Genomic DNA, 10,685 nt, shown 5'->3' with positions numbered 1-10,685 from the left:
CTCCAAAGGTCTCAGGGAGATCTATCAATCGGGGAGTTGATGATGTGCAACACACATTGCCGAGTTGACTTCGTCTCTGATTTATGGGCGGCGGGCCTACTCGTTTTCCGGTCGGGTTTCCTTCTCCGGCGAGGATCCACACGGAGGGTGGTGTTGCTCGACAACGAGGAGCCGTTCATCGACAGCCGAGGAGCCGAGTGGAGGACCGATTCGAGGAGGGAGGCCTGGTATGTTCCCTTGTCACCTAGCACGTATATGTGGGCACGTGGACCACGATGCACGCGAGGCGAAGTGTCTCAATGAGTGCCCTACATGTGGGGCTGTGAGAGGGGAGCGTCCATTGACCCCTTGCCTTCTGGCGAGCGCTCTCCTTTCTGCATTCGGTTGCAGTGAAGAAAGGTGCAACCGAATCCAGTTCTAGCCATGTGGATGGAGCGGAGCGCGGGTTGGAGGTGTATGCAGGAGGAGATGCAAGCAAGCTGGAGAAAGCGAATGAGGTCCTCTCCTGGTTCCCCAAAGTGAAGGAGATCCAGTGCAGCGCGCTCGCTGGGCTTTGTATTGCTCCAAGATTGGCAACCCTCAGAACCTACCAATGGATGTGAATGCGGTGGCGCTAGCAATTCCGAAATAACTTGCATAACAAGGCATATTTTTGCCTCTATCATGAATAGGTCATCCGAATCCCCACCTACATTATATTTTTGTAAGAAAATATAGGATGATCCACATCCAATTATCGCACTACATGCATGAAACCACATATCATAGTGTTATTATTGCAAGGGAGTATTGTCATGTTATCATAGCTATCATGCATGGGTCTATGAAACATGATAGCCTATTACAATGTGGTATGCCGATCACAATGATGGCTAGGCGCAACCTGTGTCGGGGTCTGAACATCATCAATGCTGATGAACATATCAATGAGCGTGTGGTTCATAATTTTGTTGCCATGTTTAAAAGTAATTGCCTAGCACAACCATTGTGGCTTTGAGAGCGTTGCTCAATCTCAATTTCAAGCAAGCCAAGATGATGGAAGCTACTCTGTTGAGCCATGGTAGACAGGACGCCCTGGACGAGGAGGTGCACGACATGGTTACCTGATGCATGCTCCCTATAGCTTCCAGGTGCAATCCTAGTTTCTACATTGTTGCATCTTTAATTTTGTATCTGGTCTGAGGTTGTCCCGTAGGCCTTTTTGTGTTGTGTGTTGTTGGATGAGCTCGACTCTAGGCTTACTAGGTCAACTATTTGCCTCGACCATAGGTTTAAGTACTACCTTTTGTAGGGTCAAAGAGGAGGGCCCCTAGCACACTGTTTGTTAGCCCAATTCCTATTTGTGTTGTGTGTGCATCTATTATTACTGTTCATGTTGATATATCATGATGCAATGTCATCTATGTTCTACCGAGTTGCTCTAAGTTTATGAATGTGTACACATGATATCTCTATGGTGTATTGGAATGTCCATGGGTTGAACTTCCCCGGCAGGAGAACCACTAAGCATGAGATGATCACCGCCTTGGTGTGCAACATTGCGTGCATCCAGGAATCGAATATACAAGTCATTGATGCATCCACAATAGTGTTCATTGACAGGTTTAGGCTACATTGTTTTGTGCAAAGGATTATGACAGACACAAGGGAAGGGATTGTGGTGTTGTTGAACGATGATGTGGTTGAGTCACATGACTTCTACATCGGCTCTGTTTGCTTATCTGCAACCATCAAGTGGCATGAAGGCATGTCCTTTCACCCACTTCTTTTTTATGGCCCGACGACACACAAATTTTTGCAAAGGTCATTGCTCATAAACCTTTGCTGGGGTTCAAGTGGCATGTCAACGGAGATGTTACCTAGATTTATCGAGTGTCGTCGATGTATCAATAGATTTCATGCCACCCTTAATGCATGCGAGCTTAGAGAAATCTACTTACAGAACCGTCGTTTCATGCGGAGCAACGACAACCTTGAGCAAGTTGGATGGTGTTTTTTGGAACTCAGATTGAGATGTCCATTTTAGCAACCACATTATTCATGCCCTCTCCTCATCCTTATCAAAGCATTGCTAGTTTTTGTTAGCTCCTATAAGTGTTTCGAGGAGGTCTCACGGTTTCAAATTTGAGACCTATTGGATTAAGATGGCGTGCTTTAAAGAGATGGTCGGTGTCGGTGTCAAAACCGGCGGATCTCGGGTAGGGGGTACCGAACTGCGCGTCTAGGCCGGATGGTAACAGGAGGCAGGGAACACAATGTTTTACCCAGGTTCGGGCCCTCTTGATGGAGGTAAAACCCTACGTCCTGCTTGATTAATATTGATGATATGGGTAGTACAAGAGTAGATCTACCACGAGATCAAGGAGGCTAAACCCTAGAAGCTAGCCTATGGTATGATTGTTGTATATGGAGTTGATTGCCTACGGACTACAACCCTCCGGTTTATATAGACACCGGATAGGGTTAGGGTTATATAGAGTCAGTTACAATGGTAGGAGATCTTGAATATCCGCATCGCCAAACTTGCCTTCCACGCCAAGGAAAGTCCCATCCGGACACGGGACGAAGTCTTCAATCTTGTATCTTCATAGTCCAGGAGTCCGGCTGAAGGTATAGTCCGGCTACCTGAACACCCCTTAATCCAGGACTCCCTCAGTAGCCCCCGAACCAGGCTTCAATGACGACGAGTCCGGCGCGCAGATTGTTCGGCATTGCAAGGCGGGTTCTTCTCCAAATCCTGTGTACCTGTAGGAATAATGTCCAATTTTTGTAATGTAGCGCTCCTCGGCTCCCACGCCCAATAATGGCTGTCTTCCACGTGTTAAACGAATGCGAAAAGCCAGGGCGTTTTTACATCCACACCCCTAGCCGTATAAACGAGTCGCCTGTTTAACGGGATGGGGACTTAGGTCCAAACCACATCTTCTCCTCTCCGCGAGTTATCATCAGAGCGCTTCCAGCAAAGGTCCATTCCAACATGACCAGCCGTCGCAGCTCCTCCCCTCGCCCCTCCGGTCCCAAAGCCGGGGACTGGGAGAGTTGCACCATCCCGCATAGCGAGTTAGTGTCGCTTCAGGCCAAGGGATTTCTCCCTCAGGCATACATGGTCCCGGTCCGAGCCGGTCTCGCCACCTACAATGGCGGAAAACAAGCGGAGAGCACCCCCGATCCTTCTAAAGGAGAGCGGGTGTGCCTCGTCCCCTATCTAATAAGGGGACTGGGGTTTCCAATTCATCCATTTCTCCACGGGCTTCTGGAGTTCTATGGCCTCTAGCTGCATAATCTCACACCCGCCTCCGTATTACATATTGCGGGTTTCGTCGCCCTTTACGAGCTATTTTTAGGCGTTGAGGCTCATTTTGCGTTGTGGAAGAGGTTATTCTGCCTGGTGCCCCGTTCTCGAGAGGGGTCTATATACCAAGTGGGCGGAGCCGAAGTATGGCGCATCACCGGGACCAGATACCTATCCGGAACCCCAAAGAAGGCGTCCGAGGGCTGGCCTTCGGAATGGTTTTACATAGATGACGTCCCGCTACTGGACCCTATCCGGGTCGGTCTCCCTGAGTTCAACAGTGCTCCATTGAAGAAACGCTTGAGCTGGCGTCCGCGGAGCTCTCAGAGAGAAAGCGACAGAGACGTCCTTTACCTGATGGGCCGGATAAGACTGTTGGCTCATTCCGGACTAACCATGATTAGAGTCATGGCCGCATGCATTATGCGGGGGGTGCAGCCACTTCAATATAGAGGCCACCCCATGTGGGATTTCAACGGGGAGGATGACGCCACCCGTTACGGTCGTAAGGGGCCGGCCTCAGCTGCCGCTCTAGTAAAGATCTTATCCTCTTTGTATAAGGGAGAAAAGGAGGAATTCCTCCGCGTGAACCCGCAGGCCGGATTTACTATGTACGATCCTCCAAGTTGGGTAAGTGAACAACTGCGCTTGCCCGTTTGTTTTATAATCCCATGGTTAGATATGTAGTCTAACGACTTCAATGCAGGAACTGCGACAGGTAGTAAAGGATATAAACAGCCACCCTCCACAGCCTTAGGACCCAGAACGGTCCCTCGATCCGGACTCCGAAGAGGATCCGGACATATCGGTGGAGCTTATCGACGGGGTGTTCCATCAGCTAAGCAAGGACAATACCTTGGTAGCCATCACGGCTGATTACTCAGGGTTAATCCCGGCCTCCCAGGTGACAGAAACCGGAGTCTCATTCCCTTGAGAGAGATTCTACTCTCACGTATTCCGGTGTTTCTGACGACAACCGTGTTTTGCAGGGGAGATTTCCGAGGCAGGAGGCCGAACCTGCGGCGGCTAGCCAACGAGGGGCCGCAGGGCCCCGTGGGGCAAAAAGGAATGTAGTCCGGACTGAGATGTCGGCGCAAAGGTATAGCGCACCCTCTGTTTCCCTGGTGTTATTCTGTTAGGGCATATTAACGTTCGTGCTATCTTCAGAACGAAGAGACCTCGCCGGACTACATCCGGAGAGGTTGCCAATCGCGCCTCCACCAGCCAGGCTCCAACGTCTGGCCAGGAAGCGGAGGCGAGCACAAGGCATGCACCGGACGCTCCTCCGACAGAGGATGCAGACAAGCTGTCTGCCACAAATTCTGAAGTGGAGAGTGCCATGAACCACAGGCGTTGCCGGACAGTTCTACGCGACGCTTGTTTCTCCCAAGAGGCTTTAGATGTCTTTAATTCGGGAGATGCGTACCTCCGTGCCGCTCAAAATGGTTTAGCCAGAGCCACGGAGCAGTATGTAAAAGACATACGGGTAAGAAAATTTTGGTCAAATATATATATACCAGTAGCCCCCGAGACTTGAAACAGTTAGAGCAACTGATTTAAGGATCATTTAATATGTAGGTTCTTACAGAGAAGAATACTGTACTGTCCCAGGAGCTGGAAAAGTGCAAGGCCCAACTAGAGGCCGCACTAGCCGCAGGAGGGGAGCCCAAAGAGACCCGCTCAGGTAAGATACACTTTGAAAGATTAGTATTGTGCGGTGTGGGTGCAAATCTGACAAATCATGTTGCAGATGGCGCCGGACTCGATCCGGAAAAGCAACAACTCTTACGCCGGCTAAAGGCCGGTGAGAGTACGTTGACAAAGGTGAGGCGAGAGAAGAATGATCTTTAGGATGCCAACACCCGGCTGGACGTCGAACTTAAAGATGTTCGTGGCCAGCTGTCGGACTCCACGAAGGAGAATCAGCGGCTTCGACGCGGCATATTTAGTAAGTGCTTGAACGAACTTTGAAAAAAGAGTTCGGCGAGGAAGTCGACTAACAGAGTAATGTCTGTAGGTATGCTCACAGGTCGTCCAGCAGAGGAGATGCCCGGTTCTACGGGTGACCTTCTTCCCGAACTCACGCAACTACACGAGCGAATTCGGCAGGCGATGCGAGGCGTTGCCCAAGCCTTATGGCCTGCCCACTCCATGCCCGAGGGCCTTGGAGAGCTTGCGGAGAAGCTAAAGGGAGCTCGGCGGCGCTTCCGGTTGTGGAAGATATCGGCCTGCCGACAAGGCGCTAGGGAGGCCTGGGCCATGGTGAAGACCTGTTTTACGAAGTCTGACCCAAACCACATGCCGAGGTCGGACCAGTGGGGCCTGACGGGAAGGAGATCCCTGTAAACTTAGTATACGGCCAAGTAGAGTTAGCCGCGAAGTATTCCCAGCAGGACTGTAAATTAGACAGCCTGTTAGATGGTATAGAAGAGGAATACAATCAGTCAGAATGACTATGTAATTTTGAATTGACATGTGTAATGCCTTCTAGCCGGATTGTAGATCGTTTGTCGTTGCCGGCCTTTTCGCTTCAACCTCGGGACCTGACGGTCCGGAGTGTGTCCGAATACCATAGCGGTTATATAAGAACTGGGGTATGCGTGGAGACCAGGCATAGGGGTCATTAGTGCTTTATCAGACAAGTGCCCAACTAGTTATGTTATATTACATGGTTAGTAAGAAACATCTTCCAGAGAGAATAGTTCCGTTAAGGGTTCCTTTCGCTGGGAGGCATGCCCTAAAGTGCATGTCCAGACTGCGTGAAAAGACGCAGAAAAAGCATCTGGGGGCGCATAAAATGAGTAAAAAGATCATCTTTTATTAGACCGACCGAATATTCTCTTAAGAACGCTAGCTTTCGGCTTCACCCAGTCTGAGGTACACATCCGGCTGACCCGGCAGTAACAATCGCAGAGGTGCTCCCTTTACCGCCTAGCCGAACAATCAGGAACGTAGGGGTAAGCACAGGAGCCAGGCAACCCAGTTTGGCCAAAACTTAAGTCATATCGATGCATATAATGGTAAAGAAAAAGGTACATGCGGAAGTTTGACGCATGTGTTGGGCATGAAGCCCGTATAAATAAGCTTCTGTTAAAGAAGCCCCCAGGTTTAATGAGCGCGAGTGGCGCGTCACTAGATGAGCCTTTAAGGGCTATAAAAGAAAAGAGGGGAAGGAGAGAAATGTAAAAAAAGTATGCAAAAAATGGACAGAGGAAGGAGACGAACACAGAGTCCGGCGCTAGGCATAGAATCTTCGGAGACGGGTGGAGTTCCACGGGTTCGGCTCGAGTCGGTTATCCGACGCATCTCGCAGGCGGTACGCCCCACCAGTCAGGACTTGGTCGATTATGAATGGACCTTCCCACTTGGGCTTGAGTTTGTCCTTTTTCTTATCCGGCAGGCGTAGAACTAGTTCACCAACATTGTAATTTTTGGCCCGTACTTCTCTGCTTTGATATCTTCGGGTCTGCTATTGATAAAATGCGGAACGGGCTTTTGCCACGTCACGCTCCTCCTCCAAGGCGTCCAAGTTGTCCTGCCGATCGAGCTCGGCTTCTCTTTCTTCATACATGCGCACTCTAGGTGAGTCATGAATTATGTCGCAGGGCAGAACTGCCTCTGCGCCTATACCATAAAAATGGTGTGTATTCGGTGGTGCGATTAGGCGTGGTCCGCAGCCCCCATAGCACGGAGTCAAGCTCCTCTACCCAGTGCGTGTTAGATTCCTTGAGGGACCGCACCAGTATGGGTTTAATGCCGCTCATGATAAGACCATTTGCGCGTTCGACCTGGCCGTTGGTTTGTGGGTGATAGACGGAAGCATAATCGAGCTTGATGCCCATGTTTTTGCACCAGAGTTTTACCTCGTCGGCGGTAAAGTTTGATACTGCTATCCGGAGACCATGTAGGAGGGCCTCATATTCGGCTGCATTGTTGGAATCCGTGTACATGATCTGGAGCACATATTGGACTGTGTCTCCTGTGGGGGACGTCGGGACGATGCCAGCCCCCAGTCCGGCCAACATTTTGGAGCCGTCGAAATGCATAATCCAGTTTGAATATGTGCCGTACTCTTTAGGGAGCTCGGCCTCCGTCCATTCTGCGACGAAGTCGGCCAAAACTTGCGATTTAATAGCTCATCGTGGCTTATAGGTTATATCGAACGGGAGAAGCTCGATGGCTCATTTTGCAATCCGGCCCGTTGCATCGCGGTTGTTGATAATATCGTTTAGTGGCACTTCCGAGGCTACTGTTATGGAACACTCTTGAAAGTAGTGTCGTAGCTTCCGAGATGCCATGAATACCGCGTATGCAATCTTTTGATAATGCGGGTACCGTGATTTGCATGGAGTGAGGATAGTGAACACGTAGTAGACCGGCCTTTGAAGGGGGAATTTGTGTCCGTCCATTTCCCGCTCGACAAGGAGCACTGCGCTGACAACTTCATGTGTGTTGCTGCAATGTACAATAACATTGATTCGCTGGTGATTGGCGCGGCCAGGACTGGGTTTGTTGCCAATATGACTTTTATTTCATCAAGTCCGGCCGTGGCGGCATCCGTCGACTCGAAGTGTTCGGTGCGCCGAAGGAGGCGATAAAGGGGTAGTGCCTTTTCTCCCAAGCGGGAGATGAAGCGGCTTAAAGCTGCCACGCACCCGGTTAATTTTGTATTTGTTTAAGGTCCTTTGGGACATCCAATTGTGACAAAGCTCGGATCTTGGCTGAGTTTGCTTCAATTCCTCTACCGGATACAATGAAGCCCAAGAGCTTTCCGGCTGGAACGCCGAAGACGCATTTTTCTGGGTTGAGCTTGATGTCATATTGTCGGAGGTTATCGAATGTAAGCCTCAAGTCGTTTACTAGGGATTCGACATGTCTTGATTTGACGACCACATCATCCACATACGCCTCCACTGTTTTGCCGATCTGGTTTGCCAGACATGTCTGGATCATGCGCTGATATGTTGCGCCGGCGTTTTTCAGCCCGAAAGGCATTGTGTTGAAGCAGAATGGGCCGTATGGTGTGATGAATGCTGTTGCAGCTTGGTCTGATTCTGCCATCTTGATTTGATGGTAACCGGAGTATGCGTCAAGGAAACACAACAAATCGTGTCCTGTGGTGGCATCGATAATTTGATCGATGCGGGGGAGGGGGAAGGGATCCTTTGGGCAAGCCTTGTTAAGGTCTTTAAAGTCGACACACAGGCGCCAGGATTTGTCTTCCTTTTGTACCATCACCAGGTTTGCTAGCCAGTCCGGATGTTTTATGTCTCTGATGAATCCGGCCTCCAATAGCTTGGCTAGCTCCTCTCCCATAGCCTGTCTCTTGGGTATGGAAAAACGCCGAAGGGCTTGTTTGACAGGTTTAAATCCTTTTAGGATATTTAAGCTGTGTTCGGCCATCCTGCGTGGGATCCCTGGCATGTCTGAAGGGTGTCAGGTGAAGATGTCCCAGTTCTCTCGTAGGAACTCTCGTAGTGCGGCGTCTGCATCAGGGTTCAGTCGTGCCCCGATTGAAGCTGTTTTATTGGGGTCCGTTGGATGGACCTGGAATTTGACTATTTCGTCGGCTGGCTTGAAGGATGTGGATTTGGATCTCTTATCGAGTATCACATCATCCCTGTTAACCGTGGAGCGCAGCGCAGTCAGTTCCTCGGCCACTAAGGCTTCGGATAGCGCCTCAAGGGCTAATGCGGCCGTGTTGTTTTCGGCGCGAAGTGCTATGTCTGGATCACTAGCTAGAGTGATAATTCCATTCGGCCCGGGCATCTTAAGCTTCATGTACCCGTAATGGGGTATTTCTAGGAAGATTGTGAATGCTTCCCGCCCTAGTAAAGCGTGATATCCGCTCTTAAACGGGGCCACCTGAAACGTGACTTCTTCGGACCTGTAATTATCCGACGTGCCGAACACCACATCTAGTGTGATTTTTCCTGTGCAGCGCGCTTCCCGACTGGGGATTATTCCTCTAAAGGTTGTGCTGCTTCGCTCGATGCAGTTCCAGTCTATTTCCATTTTTGAAGGGTTTCCTCATAAATGAGGTTCAGTCCGCTGCCTCCATCCATTAGCACCTTGGTGAGGCGAAAGCCGTCCACTATGGGACTGAGGACCAATGAGGCTGGTGCTCGGGCTGTTCGGAATCTAGGTTCATCACTTGCGTTGAAGGTAATAGCAGTGTCGCTCCATGGATTTATTGTTGCAACTTGATAAACTTCGGCGAGGCTGCGGAGTGTTCTTTTTCGCATATTGTTTGATGCGAAAGTCTCGAAGACTGTGAGAACGGTACTGGTGTCCTCGGGCTGGCTTTCTGCGGCCTCCAGAATTAAGAGGTCCTCGCCAATTTTGGCCACCTGCCGGAGAATCCAACATGCTCTAAGGCTGTGAGTTGGTGTGGCGTCCTCTGTACTGTGAATTCTACAGGGTCCATCAAGCCGCCTTTCCAGTATGGTTCCATGCCCTGTAGAGGGTTTTGGCTTTTTGGTGTTTATCCCGGGTGTCCTATGATGATGCACCCTCTTAGTTCGGACGGGATTACTATTCAAGGCCGGATTATCCCAAAATTTTATTTCGATTTTCCAGGCGCTTTCCATCGCACAGTATTTTTGTACTATGGACGCCAAGTCAGTGAAGCGTGTAATATCACGACGACTTACGGCGTTAAGGATTCCCTCATCCGTGCAATTACTGCAGAAAATTGAGATTGCGTCTCCCTCGCGGCAATCCTTTATCCTGTTCATAACCAGGAGGAATCAGGCCCAGTAATGATGTATTGTTTCCTCGGGCCTCTGCCTGATTTGGGAGAGATCGCTTATGTTCGGGTGGGCGGGTGTCGTTCAATCTGAAACCTCACCCAATCCAAGATTCGGAGGCCGAAGAGTTTCCGAACTCTGAAGTTCGGATTCTTGGATGTTGTCCAACAAATCTAGCCGTTGCCTGATCCTAAGCTCGGGTCTTGAGTTACATCCTCCTCTCCGTGGGTATCCGGCTTGGAGGAGTCGGGAATTCGGACGTAGCTAGTCCTTAAAATAGATGAAGGGTCGCCGCACTGCGCCTCTACCACGGCAACGTGGTGGGTGACTTGGGGAGAGTTAATTTCTCTTAGATTGGGTTTGAGCCCAACCTGGCCGTAATCCCTAGCGACCCCCAGGGCGGCGATGCGATCCAAGAGCTCGTTTAAGGAAGAGAGCTCCATTGGATCTAGCTGCTCGACGAACTCCGAGCTGACGTGTAGGTTGCTTTTGATGACCCGAGAGGTCACCGTCGGCGCAACAGCCGAACAGGCGGTCATGAGGAAACCACCTAGCCGGAGGGTTTGGCCGACAGCCAAGGCTCCCTTAGCAACGGCACCGTCTTTAAAGACGGGAGGAGGCATCCTTCCTGATTGTGACGGCAC

The sequence above is a fragment of the Triticum dicoccoides genome, chromosome 5A, assembly GCF_002162155.2.
Source record: "Triticum dicoccoides isolate Atlit2015 ecotype Zavitan chromosome 5A, WEW_v2.0, whole genome shotgun sequence".
In the NCBI taxonomy this organism is placed as follows: domain Eukaryota; kingdom Viridiplantae; phylum Streptophyta; class Magnoliopsida; order Poales; family Poaceae; genus Triticum; species Triticum dicoccoides.
This window is presented reverse-complemented; position numbering follows the sequence as displayed.